At 41.0% G+C, this 14,038-nt stretch overlaps 1 protein-coding gene across 1 annotated transcript in view; it reads right to left on the bottom strand.

Annotated features, from left to right (window-relative positions):
* kank1a (KN motif and ankyrin repeat domains 1a) overlaps nt 1-14,038 on the bottom strand; it is an 89,070-nt gene that overhangs the window by 54,069 nt on the left and 20,963 nt on the right. The window lies entirely within an intron of this gene.

Below are 14,038 nucleotides of genomic sequence, written 5' to 3'. Positions count from 1 at the left end.
AGTCAACCTCCAGTCAGCCCTGTTGCTGTATAATCACACACAGTGAAGTTATTTCTGGTGCTATCACTTTCAACTGCCTGCTATTCTTCCTCTGAGTGCAGCTGTCACCAAGACTGGGGTTGTCTGAGATTGCTCTGGTGTTCTGAGTGGCTATTATGGAAATCAAAGAAAATGTATATATACACTGAAAAGGCTTCATTCCTCCATCTGACCATTTCTGACCTCATTATATCTCTTTTAGAGAACGTGTCCAGCGTGTATCCAGAGAAATGGATCCTTGTTGTGTTAAGACAGGAACAAATGTCAGAATCAGAGAGTCAGAGAGTAGACCGACTTCTGGAGTGAGGATTTAAAATTATAGAGCAACAGTTTGGAGCATCTGTGAGACACATGTATATCTGTGTCTCACATCCAAACCCAGCTGAATCTACACCCTACAGCATGATGTACGCTTGACATTCAGTGGCAGTTCAGATGCTCTTTAGAGACTCTGTGAAAGGAAAAACTGGACTTTTAGTTTGTGATTTATTGCTTGATAGTAAGGGTTTTATTGTATAGTTCATTGATGTTATTCTTATGGTTTAAGTATTTTTAGACCCTCCACAAACACCATTTCCTTTTACCTGCATTACCGTTGTATGTTTTGTGAGATGACAATTCAAGCCAGATCTGATTTGATTTAGATGGCAATCTATCCAATACCATTTCAGAGCCTCCTACACTCAACACAACATTTCAGGGATCACGCAGTCAGTAGGCTTCATCTTCTAGCTCATAAATCTCAGTACTAACTTTCAGTGAAGTGGGACTTCTCATCTTGTCTGAGTATCCATGCAGAAGAGAACATTTCTGACCAAGTACGTCTGACTCCACCTCGATAGGCAGCGTTGTGTCCTTTTTAATATAGTGCGTTTTGAACTAGCTCTGGTTGACACTTTAAGCATGAATGAAGTGTTAATGTTCACTGTTGTTTAGGCTGCTTATATCACCACCCTACATCTTCTGCTTTTCAGTCACCATGGTGTTTGTTGGTTTGTTTTTCCCAAACCTCCTCCCAAACAAGCCTGTCATTACATCTCTTAATCTGCATCCAACAAGGCCCATGAAAGAAACAGTGGTGCATGCGCAGAACACCGAGTCCAACTCCAGTCAGACTAAGTAGATACATGAAGCAGTAGTTCGATTTTCAATTGAATTAACCAGGTGTGTTAGTCGAGCTACGGATAGTCCAATTTCAGTCGGACTAAGCTGTTTACATGCATTTAAAAGTCCGGTCTCAGTCAGAAGTTCAATCACAGAAACCAACAGCACAGTTTCCTCAAGCTGCAGGATGAGTCAACCTCCAAGTCACCCAACTAGGGTTCCAACGGTATGAGATTGTCACTGTATGATAACCACCTCAGACGATATCAGTTTCACGGTATTACAGAATTATTTTTATTATCCTAAGTCAAAACGACCACTAAAGGAATAAAAAGAAACCGGTTATATTTTGGTGAACACATGCTGTATTACTGTGATTGAAACCTGAAACTAGTTTTTGATGGAAGTATGTGCAAAAAGCAAAATAAAGTTAAGACTGACCGTCGCAACCCTACTTGAAACCATTTTTTATTTTTATTTATTTATTTTCTTTTTAATGGAAGTTTGTGTAATAAGTCTTCTTTTTGAAAATAATGAAAATTCTCCGTCCAGTTGCATTTTTTCATGGTACATAAGCAAATGTACACGATATAATAACCAGTTCCTTCATATCCCCCAGCTTGGAACACACGATAATATCGGCGCCTCATTGGTAACGACCAATATCAGCTTTAAAATGAACTACAAGAATCGGCCAACATGCTTTTTCGTATTTTGCACAATGAATGGATATTACATGCATTGAAAAGTATTGTATTTGTGGTCACCAAAACACCCTCACAACAGATTTACACACAGATAAAGTTCAGAAAGGAGAACGCATGATGTTAATTCCACACAGAAGAGCTTGATCTCAGAAAAATTCAGAGCCTCCTATATATCAATATCAGTATCTGTTATCATGCACAAATGAGTAGCCACTATCAGCCTCATGGAATATCGACAAAAATCATAATATCATGCATCCCTATCCATGCAGAGAACATTTCTGACCATATATGTCCACCATGATCCTTAAAACAACCATAAATACTGATAGAGGGTTGCAGCAAAGAGCATTTGTGCATCAAAACGCACACCTACAATTACAAAGACAGTGTTAATGTGCTTTTCATCAACAGGTTTATCCACTTAATGAACTACACTTATTTCATTAGTTTGGAGTGAAATATATTGTCTGATGACCAATGTTGTAAAACGTTCACACTGTGAGGCTATTTTCCATTTTCTTTGAAACTACTTTCATGCATTTCATGATTTCAGTTGTGCGACTTGTCATTTTTGTGGTTGTTTTCTTATAAATGCACAGAGAGGTACACGTGCTATTATTCAGTCTACTAAGCTGTTTACAGTAATTTAACATTTATGTATCCGTCACTAAGCCAACAATTCAATTTTCTCAAGCTGCCATTAATAAGCCCAAAAATGGAGTCCACGTGTCAGAAAGGTGTCTGTATTTGCTGTGCCTCTATTAGGAATGTGCTTCAAGGTTCAACTATTTATCTTGACAGCTGCTTGTCAGAGCTTCACTGTCCCCTCACAAGGATCTGGTGCCTGACTGTCAATGCAAACTGAAACAGCAAAGCTGCAGGTTTAACAGGATCCCTGCTCCATCTTTCCTCTGCAAGGTTTGAACAACTAAAATAAAGTTAAGACTGAGGCTGTAATGAAAAGTTTTTATTTATTTATTTTCTTTTTAATGGAAGTTTGTGTAATATTCTTTGAAGATAATGAAAATTATCCTGGCATGATTTATTCTGCTGGATGACAGCCTGTTGGATAAAAGTCTGGCACCCGGGCACTGTGCTCCACCTATGATTTATTACTCTGAGATTTACTATTTCTGCCTGCAGCAAAAAGAGCCAATCAGCTGCTTCTGGGTAACTTTTTCTGACATGCTACAACTAAGGTTTTTGCCAAGTTTCAAAAGTATTGTCGTCATTTCCATCTGCTGGTGGCTGAATTATTATGCATTATAATATGATGTTAATTCCACTACAGAAGAGACTTGACTTAATTTGTTTGCAGAGATCAAACAGGTGCAATAGATCCGTAGCAGAAACAATCTCAGGAGGATGAAATGATTTATCTTTACCCTCTCAGCCTATGGAATATCTAAACTTAACTAATATCATGCATTTTACTTCATTTTACTGCATATATGTTTAATGATCCTTAAAACAACCATAAATACTGTGTCACTCAGTGTTCCTGAGTATAAACAGTAAAGGATAACTTCACCCGTTAATCCAGAGATTGTGTGGTACATCATTAATCACACTATTCAGCCCACTGTAGCATGAAGTTCACCTGAGCAGAGATTCAGGACTTCACCCTCTCTGTCTGATCAGTTGTAAAACAGTTCACTGCAAGTCCTTCTTCTTTGAAACTACTTTCATGCATTTCATGATTTCAGTTGTGGAAAAAGCTGCATTTTTGTGGTTGTTTTTTATAAATGCACAGATAAAATAAGATAATAGTGCATGTTTTCTGTCAGTCAATTTTATGATCATAATCTTTTATTTATAAAGCACTTTGAAAACAGAGTTACAAAGTGCTTTACATGTCAATAATTAAAGCAGACAAGACATGAAAAAAAATATTTAAAAGAACTGATTAAAACACTGGTGCCTGACTGTACATAAAACTGAGAAAAAGCTGCAGGTTTAAAGGAGCTCCATCTTTCCTCTGCAAGTTTGAACAACTAAACCTAAAACAAAGGCTCTGATAAATATGCAATTTGAAAGAGATCATCGACTCAGAGAATGTGTGCATATTCTTTGAAGACTGATTATCCAGAGCCTGCTGGATGACAGCCTGTTGGATAAAGTCTGTCCTCCGCACTGTGCTCCACCTCTGATTTATTACTTTTAAAGATATAATAATTGTAAAATGAAACATGAAACACATGATAATTATCTAGACCTTCTGAAGTTCTGCTCTCCACATCAATCTTCCACTTTAATGCACTTTCAAACCGCATGTGGCTACTTTAGCATCCATCTCTTTATGTTCTCCTAATTCTGGCTCAAACAGGTGCAATTCTCCTCTCTCTAATGATTTATCTTTACCCTCTCTGTTCACTAAACTTAACATACTTCATTTTACTTCATTTTACTGTAATGCCTGCATTTGACCAAGGACAGGCTAATGATCTCTCCTCTGTGTTTGTTTAGCTCTTAAACAGTGGAGTCACTAAGGCGGAGGAATCCAGAGATTGTGTGGTACATCATTAATCACACTATTCAGCCCACTGTAGCATGAAGTTCACCTGAGCAGAGATTCAGGACTTCACCCTCTCTGTTCAGGTCAGTCAGGCAACAGTTTCCTCTGCAAGTCCTTATAAACTTTATGTGCCCTCTAGAGGCACAGGCATGAGAAAAGTTTCTAATTTGAAAAGACTGGAACATGTATTATCTTAATGTACGAATAAAATAAGATAATTCATTACACAAACATGCATACACACATACATGTTTTATGAGCCAACAGGAACAAAACTCTTCACCTTGGATTTACCTTTGTCTCAAAATACAACTTTGCTTTACAAACTCTGCAGACTCAACTCCAGATGAAGTCTGTCGCTCCGTGAAGACTCCACACAGCTTTCACTTCTGTTGTCAGCTCTCTCAAAGAGGCATTGTGGGAGAAATTCCCCATTTTAAAGTGCTCCCATGTTTGCTTTTGTGCCAAGTGAGCCCACTCTGCTGACCTTTTGGAGACGGACCAATGAGATCCACGCTGCTCCTCTGCTGCCCTTTCCTCTGACAGGATCTTTTAAAGATATAATAATTGTAAAATGAAACATGAAACACATGATAATTATCTAGACCTTCTGAAGTTCTGCTCTCCACATCAATCTTCCACTTTAATGCACTTTCAAACCGCATGTGGCTACTTTAGCATCCATCTCTTTATGTTCTCCTAATTCTGGCTCCACCATTCTCCTCTCCCTGAGTTACTCGTTCACTTCTCTGTTTGCCTCCTTCCACACCTCCGATCTTTTCCCCTCCCCCACATGTGACCTCCTCTGTCCAGCCTGCACTTGACCAAGGACAGGCTGGAGCCTCTTATTTGTTTAGCTCTTGAGTGGAGTCACTAAGGCGGAGGAGGGGAGCCATGGGCTGGTGAACACCACCCACCACCCACTACTCACCACCCTCCGGCCCCACGCAGAGGACCCTCTTCAAAGGGGCTCCGAGAGATTCAAAATGTCTCTGCAGGTCCACAGTTTGTCCTGCTTGGCAAAGCGCTTTATAAACTTTATGTGCCGTCTCTATCAGCCCAGACCACATGAGAAAAGTTTCTAATTTTGAAAAGACTGGAACATGTATTATCTTAATGTACGAGGTCAAAGGATTCATTACACAAACATGCATACACACATACATGTTTGCTGAGCCAACAGGAACAAAACTCTTCACCTTGGATTTACCTTTGTCTCAAAATACAACTTTGCTTTAACAAACTCTGCAGACTCAACTCCAGATGAAGTCTGTCGCTCCGTGAAGACTCCACACAGCTTTCACTTCTGTTGTCAGCTCTCTCAAAGAGGCATTGTGGGAGAAATTCCCCATTTTAAAGTGCTCCCATGTTTGCTTTTGTGCCAAGTGAGCCCACTCTGCTGACCTTTTGGAGACGGACCAATGAGATCCACCGCTGCGTCCTCTGCTGCCCTTCTCCTCTGACAGCGGCCAGACAATGAACAACAAGCTAATTAAACTGATGACAGCATGGCGGAGGGAAAGGACGCTCTTAACTAAACTTTAACAGAAACCAAAGTAATTATCAAAACAACTTAAAAAGAAACTACTGGTTCACAGAGCAAAAGAAGATGCTCCACCTCTATAGCTTCACCTTTTAATATATTCTGTGGTAACTGATGACAGCTGTGATTGACAGCTATGTGTCTGTAACACCCGCAGCCTGCTGGTCCGACACATAACTATGTCAGGAATGTTTTCAGAGCCGGAACAAACCTCGTCTGTCGTGATTAGACTTCTTTTTTGTCCGGCTCGCCATAAACACTTGAGCTGCTGGACCAATTATGGTGTTAATGAGTCACGGGCCACGATGCGCTGGATCACTGCCAAAGGAAGGTGGTGGTGGGAGGGTTACACTAATGTATAGAGATGCTGCTCTGGGACCCGTAATGATCAGGAGCTGCACAGACGTGGTGGGAGGAGGGGGGAGCCATTTGAATGGAGGAACGCGTTCTTTTGCAGCAAGTTGTCACGCAAGCATGCGACCTGCTATCCTGCCACTAATTATGGGTCTGTATTTAATCTGGTGTGGGCTTACTCCAGGATTGGGGGTTTTTAATTTCTGAAAAATAACAGATTATTTTGGCTCATTTTGACAAGGGAGAACCATGTTTTGATGATGCTCTCTTTCAAAATCAATCAGCACTCCCAAGAGCGCCAGTTTTCCATTTCTACGTGCTGCAGTCCCAGCTGTGCCACGGTTCAGGTCCAGGGAACAAAAAGACGACTGAGCGCCTCGACGCCTGCCAGCCTCGGGTGCTTTCAACCACAAGATGAGCCTGAAACAGCCCGCAAAAGATAAGATGTTTTCCATGTTATCTGGATCATCAAACCGCTTGGCTTCTGAAAGCAGTTTGTTCTTCCAGTTGATGAGATCTTATTGATGAATGTCATGAACAGAAGGAAGCAACTGGCTGTGTGGTCAACAGGTGACTGAGGAACTTTTAACCATGCACATTAAAAGCAATCCTGAATCACACTTAGCTGATAAAGACACTAAAAAGCCAGTTTAGAAAGGTTCGACATACTGTATTGCCTGCTCTGAATTTTCGCTGGTTGTTCCTCGTCATGAAAAACATACGCCCACCATAAGAAAATGGAATAACTTGCATCCAGAAAAACAAAAAAATACACAAGAGCATAATAAAAGCCAACAGTATATAAGGCTGTACATCACCTTGTACAGTAGTAGCACAAAACTATTTCTGGTTTAGGTCTTAATGGGATTTGTTGACAATTAAAAGATAAAATAACACTTGAACAAAGCAAATCTGTGCGAGGGCTGTACATATGCTGCGTCTTTAACCGCCTGTAAATCAGGATGCTGGGCGCTTTTTTTGTGCCTTTGTTGAGCCAGCTTTCAAGACACACTCGGGAACACATGCTAGGCGCAACGGCATCGCTCTGGCATTGTTCTCGCGTTTCAGCATGCCTGTCAAGCATCTACTGTACACTGAAAACAATGAATTTGAGGGCGCAAAAATGCTGCATGTGTGCGGCCCCTAAGGAGGCATAGGAGGTAGTAAATAGACAATTTGATATCTGTGTGAAAGTGTGCGCCAGCAGGACAGATGTGACGTTTTGACAAAGCAGAAACCTTGGAGGCTGAAAAAAATAAAGCCAATGCTGAAATGCCAAAAACTGTAGTTCCTCTAATGGCCACTTGAGGCTGGCTCCAAAACAGAGTCAATCTTCATAGACCCTCATGTTAAAATAGCCAACTTTACTGCAGAAATAAACATGTTTACAGCCTGTTGCAGAAAATAGTTTTGGTCTTCAAAGCTAATTTCAACATTCATGACAACTGTACAGGGGGTGATTTTTTTATAACTCAACCATTCACATTATATTAAGGTTTAAAGTGACATATGTTTAAGGGTGGGCTGCTTGAGTGACAGGGCTCATCTTGGTTTCTCAGTCAGATCCACCCCACGCTCCTCCACAGCTCCACCCTTTCATCCATATATGGTCACTTCTGGCTCCAAAAGAAAATAATGACGGCCGAAATGCTGAACTCATGCTTCAAAATGGGAGTGCACAAACCAATGGGTGACGTCACCATTGCTACATCCATTATTTTATACAGTCTATGGTTCTGATGACTTGCTATGTGCGCAACCCACCACCAAGTGATTTAAAAAGCAGCTAGTCACTAACTCAAAGAAGAACTGCAACATAAACTGTCTGCAAATTTGGGAGTCAATGAGGTCCAGGAGCGCCTTAACGTCCAAGCCAAACAAAATTAACCTCCATATAATAGAGACAGTAAATGATCGTTGACTGCCATGTTATTGTTATTTTTTAGAAAGCGCTGCCTGACGTGTATGGTATGTGTTACACTGGATGCCTACATTTTTGTGTATCCGAAATCCACACCGAGGCGGCATCATGGTGCCGTTGTTTGTTTCCGTGTAAAGAAGGCAAAGCCTGCGTAATGACTTTGACTTCCAATGACTTTGGAACAGCATAAAGCATGTCCCTGGCTTACTACTGTGTTAGCCGTAGACTTGCCAGCTACAGTAGTTCGTCAACTAGCCCTGCAAGTAGTCCCATCCCTGAATATAAAAGGCAGCAGCTGTAAGGTCTACTTAGGTATTTAACTTCAAATAAACAAATCAATTCAAAGGTAGAAAAAGACGGCACACAGCATCAAAGCTATAGAAGCATTTAAAGCTTCCTGTTCCTACATCCCAAAGACAACACAGCTTATTTCACTGCACCACTCTCTGGTGTAACTTTACTCTTTAATTATCATGTTATTACTTTATCTGCTACTGTTTCTATTATAATAGGTTGCTCTGTAAACCTCAGTAGATAAACATCACATTTAAATGTAATGTAAAATATATTCACGTCCATCTGTTGAGCACCTCTACCCCAGCTGGCCCTGACGCTGGCTGGCTTTTGTGATCCTCTCAGTGTGCTTTCAGCTGGCGTCACTGTTTATCAATGGTAAGGTCAGGACTGTACTGCTTAATGGTGACATCAGTGGGTTAGGCCTGATTAACTGGCCTCAATGTCGTTTATCAGCAGGGATATCAAGCCCATTAATCTTGGGGGGGCTTGCCATTATCCCTGCTCAGTCCCTGGGACGCCTTGTGATGATAAAGCAAACAAAATGCTGCATTTATTTGGCCTTGCGTGCAAAAACAGGACCTTGTCTGTGAGATCACAGCAACAGAAATTCTAGCAACAGATCCAGTGAACGGTAAGAGGCCAAATGAGGTGACCGAGGCTCTAAAATCCTCCATTTACTCATTAATTCACTATTTTCCCTCTCCAAAAAGCTTTTCAATGAGATGAACCACTTCCAGAGGCAGCGTCCCAAAAGAGACCAACTGAAGGATGGACTCGAGCATGTGAAAAGAAAAGACAAGAGAGGAAGGAAGGGAGGGAGGGAGGTTTAGAGCGAGGACTAATCCCATTAGGGTGGCAGCTAAATGATTTGTTCCACTGAGAGATGGGGAGATAAAAAGGTGTATGTGGGGGGAGGAAGGGGGGGATGACAGTAGAGATGAGGCCCCAAAGGAAACCCCTCTTCTTCTTCTCTCCCTGTTCGCATCCTCATTGACAGCGCTAAGAGCTGTCCACATGCCACTTTATTCCCAAATCTGAAAGTCTAATTTATTCCCATGGGGGGAACCAACGAGGAAATATTAGACCAAAGAGAGGCGGTACGAGCTGGCACCAAACCATGACCCAAAGATAAATACAACTTCTTAAACAAGAACGTCTCATTATCTGCATTTGGAGCGAACACTTATTATCAAAAACAACAGTTTCATAAACGATTAGCAAGATTACTGAGGACATATCTGGTGCTGGGACATCTGTTTATCGACTACAATCTGCTAGCATGTACAAAGAATACATATTTCTGCTACAAGTGCAGATAGGATAAAATATAAAAAGGTTTTTGATATCTTACTTAGAGAAATTTACACATTTTGAACCCTTTTTTAATTTCAAAAATAAGACTTAAATCTGGTGAAAGAATTCAAGTCCGACCAGATGTCTTCCAGCCTTTGTCAGTTAATAGTCTGAGATTTTTCCACACTGCTGCTACATTTCAGTCTATAGAAAAAGGGTATAATACCCTGCACATACAGTACGCATGGAAAAACACTGCATCACCTCCCACTCAAACAATCTCTGAGAGGTGTGACAGCCTGACAGACACTTGGGCAGTTTCCATTCTCCAAGAATGACAACAAAGAAACTCCCTCGTCTTCGTACTGTAAACTTCAACAGCTTCAGGAAGTCGTTACGACAGACAAATGGGTGTTTGGCTCAGAGAGCAGCTGAACTACTCCAGGTGATGACAGACAACAGAAAGTTGACACTGTAAGACGTTAGTTCCCAGCAGAATCAATAGGTTTAAACTAAAAAGAGAAGAAACATTTTGACATATCACATCACGTAATTAACCACTGTAAATGACTATAAAATTTAAGGTTTACTGCAACACCTGAGGCCTCCTCTGCAGACGTTACACAAATGAAAACACTAGAGAAAAGGCGGTGAGACTTTCACACAGCAAATGCCAATGCCATGAAAATGAATGCGAGTATTGTTAAAGCTGTCATCTACCAACTACCACAAGATGACATGAGTCAGGATCTAGGTGCCTCACCACTTAAACTAAACATTCTTTTTGGGAAAAAATACATATAAATTCTGTGTTTTTACAAGTTCCTATGTGACGACAGCCCAAGAGTTCAGATTGATTACTTATTTCTTTCTTCTCTCCACAATGTGCACAAATGAGCTTTTCTCTAAAGCTGCCCCTTGAAAGACAAAGATTCAAATCATCAGTCGGACATCTCTCAGTCAACTAAGATTCTGTCAGCAGCATTTTCTTTGGTTGGTTGTTTGACAATCTACGTGCAGTGTACCTCTGCTAACATTTCGGTCCTCAGATTTAGCTACAGAGTGAGCGCTCCTCAGTAGTACAGGCAGCTGCAGACCCAGACCCAATGTGTGTCTGAGTGAGATGGAGGCAGCCGCCCGCAGGTGGTGAGGTTTTGCCTGATCAGGGTCTGAGATGACGTTATCTTCTGCCTTTTGCTTAGAAGTGGTGAATTTGCAGTTCACAGCAAATTAATACGATTAGGCCTGCAGTCTCCTGGTCGACTAGTCGATTATTTGGTCGCTATGCTCTCATCCGACCAAATTCTCATTGGCTGAATAATCGCCGTGTTACTTTCATAAGGAGAAAAGTGTTACATTAACAGCTTTCCAGGATTAGCCCGTTATTTCCTGCGGCGGGGGGACAGGCTAAGTTACCTGTGAAAATGGTGTTTTCAAAACACCCCCATTATTGACAGAAAATTGGACTCGCCCACCCTACGCTCAGCATCACGGTGACGCAGACCTCCTGTCTGTTTCTGTAAGCTGAAACCATTTCCCTCAGTGGAAACGAAGCTTGTATTTACTTGCACTTCACAGATAAGAAACAATAAATTGTGAAGACAGTAAAGCCTCCACTAAAATAGCATTTTAAGTTTTGTGTGTGATTTATCCTTCAGGGATTTATACTTCGGGATTTATCCTGGCTTCATATGAGCAGTGGAAATCTCTGCTCGTCGCTAGGCTAATGTATACAATGTAAAATGCCATAGGCTGGCGCTAATAACGTTAGCATGTTGTATTTGCTTGGAAAACGTGTTTCGTATAAGACAGTTGTTTTGTCGGTGAATGCTGTGAGTTGTAATTGAGCCACATTGAGTGCCGTTACCTTTGTTAAATGTTGCTGTTGTCCCTGGTTTTATATGAGAAGAGGAAAAGATTGCTAGACGCTAGGCTAATTTATACAATGTAAAATGCCATAGACTTGTGCTAATAACGTTAGCATGTTGTATTGGTGGGTGAAATGTGTCCAGATAAAGACAAGTGTTTGTCAGTTCTGCAATTTATAGTGAAGCCAGTTTGCGTACTTGTGTTTGAAATTGAGTGTGCCAGGGCTGACGTCAAAACCCGGAAGTTTAGCATCGTGCTGGTTCCCGAAAGAGAAAGTGAATGTGATTTTTGCACTGCGTTTTGGATTATGTCAGAAAATAAGCTCTGTGGCTAACACAAGTTTATGATACTTACAGGTTTTGTTCAGCGAGATAATCTTCACATATGAACACCTTTCATACCGCATTTGAAGCTTTAATGCGATCGCCAAAAGTAAAAAGCTAACGTTAGGCTTTAATGGACTACATGACTACTCCACAGTCGCATGACTCTTGACGTCACCTCCACTAAGCTTTCAACTGATTTCGGCCGCTTTATTTTATAAACATTGTATAATGGGGAAATCGGACTGTTTAAGCTAAATAAGAAGCTGTAATGGCGGACTGCCAGCACTCTCGCCTGTTCAGGGGTGATGACGTTTAATGTCCCCGACAGGGTTTGTAGTCGTATTGAGCAACTTGTTGGCAACCACCTTTTTTACACGTAAAAGCTTCAAAATTCACAAGTAGGGTATTTACTGACGTGTTTTATGTCGTAGAACAAAACCTGAAACTCGCTTAAGCTTTTGTTAACCGCAGACCTTATTTGAGGCATTTTACCAAAATCCCATTCAAAAAACGTATTGACTTTTAGACGAGAGAACCGGAAGTGCTAAAATCGCTAACGGAGTTCCGGGTTTACTGGCACACTCTATTAAGCCATGTTTAATGTGTGTTTTGAATCAACTATATAAATAAAGTTTGATTTGAACTAAACTTTACAGCACATAACACAGTCCTCCACTGCCAACTGGTGTTTTGGAGGTGTAACTGCAGAGAGACAGAAACACCACCGCAGAAGTAAAAATAATGTGCCAATTTCCCCACGACTAATCGATTAGTTGAAGATTAAGATTTTCTTTGGTTGACTACAGCCCTAAATACGATGCAGTCTCCTATTATTATTCGATATCTATTGTCTGCAAAAAAAAGCTGCATATTACAGATAGCATTAGCATGCTAACTTGGCTTCTTTACTATATTACATGAATGTCAGTCACTCTGAACGTCCTGTCAAACCCTGTTAAAACTCTTAAACTCTAAATGGAAATAAAGACGATTTGTATTGAGCAGCCAAATCTGATTCGACTGACGTAATTCTGAGTTGAGTACAGCTCTACTTTCCTCTTTTTTATATAACTGTTTACTAAATATGTTTCAGTGTCTGAGAGTGCTTTCACACCTGCTTATTTGGTTTGGTTAAATCGAACTCTGGTTCGTTTGCACCCTAAAGTTCGTTTGGGCAGGTGTGAACACAGCAATCACACTCAGGTGCGCACCAAAACAACCGGACCGAGACCTTTTTGAAGAGGTGGTCTCGGTTGGGGGGCTTGGTGCTTTCCTCAAGGGTACCTCAGCAGTACCCAGGAGGTGAACTGGCACCTCCAGCTACGGGACGGGGACTTGAACAAGCGACCCTCCCGTTCCCAACCCAAGTCCCAATGGACCGAGCTACTGCCGCCCACTTACTTAAATCAGCCGACTAAAACTGATCGAACAGGCAGCTTAATCAGTAACGAAAACAGTAAGAGTCACAAGGCTAATAAGGGTATCAGGAGGTCAATAATTTTCTGGCTCCAGTTTTTCTAATGCTACAATTTTCTGTTTGTCCTTAGTAATTTCAAGGTTTCTGACCATTAGTCAGACAAAACAAGCATATTAAAAGACATCACCTGTCATCTGTGAATGCCGTTAACGGTTCATAGACTAACTATAACTAACTAGCAGATTAACTGATGATGAATGTAATCAATAGCTGCAGCCCTACATATAAAAACTTTATAACTTCGGAGGGAGTTGTTTACTCCCCAGAGGGGTTACAGAGTAAGTCATTTGTTAGCATGAAAACATTGTATTTTCAATTATTTTTACTTCAGCTACAACAACAATGCAGATTTGTACATAAAACTAGTTCACAACATGAGTAGTGTTGCTCCAGTATCTTCAGCCAGACTTCTGTGTTTAAAAAATAATAAAATTCCCAGCTGCGGTGGAGCGGAGGAAGCTGTATTAACTGTGGGACTAACTAATGACTTCCGTGTCATCCTTTTCATTATGCTGGACTCAGCTCACGGTCACAGGGTCAGAGGCTAGGAAAACAGTAGCATGCCTTCATACGTATAATGCAACACATTG

Source organism: Epinephelus fuscoguttatus, linkage group LG6 (genome assembly GCF_011397635.1).
Source record: "Epinephelus fuscoguttatus linkage group LG6, E.fuscoguttatus.final_Chr_v1".
NCBI classification, from domain to species: Eukaryota; Metazoa; Chordata; class Actinopteri; order Perciformes; family Serranidae; genus Epinephelus; species Epinephelus fuscoguttatus.
This window is presented reverse-complemented; position numbering and strand designations above follow the sequence as displayed.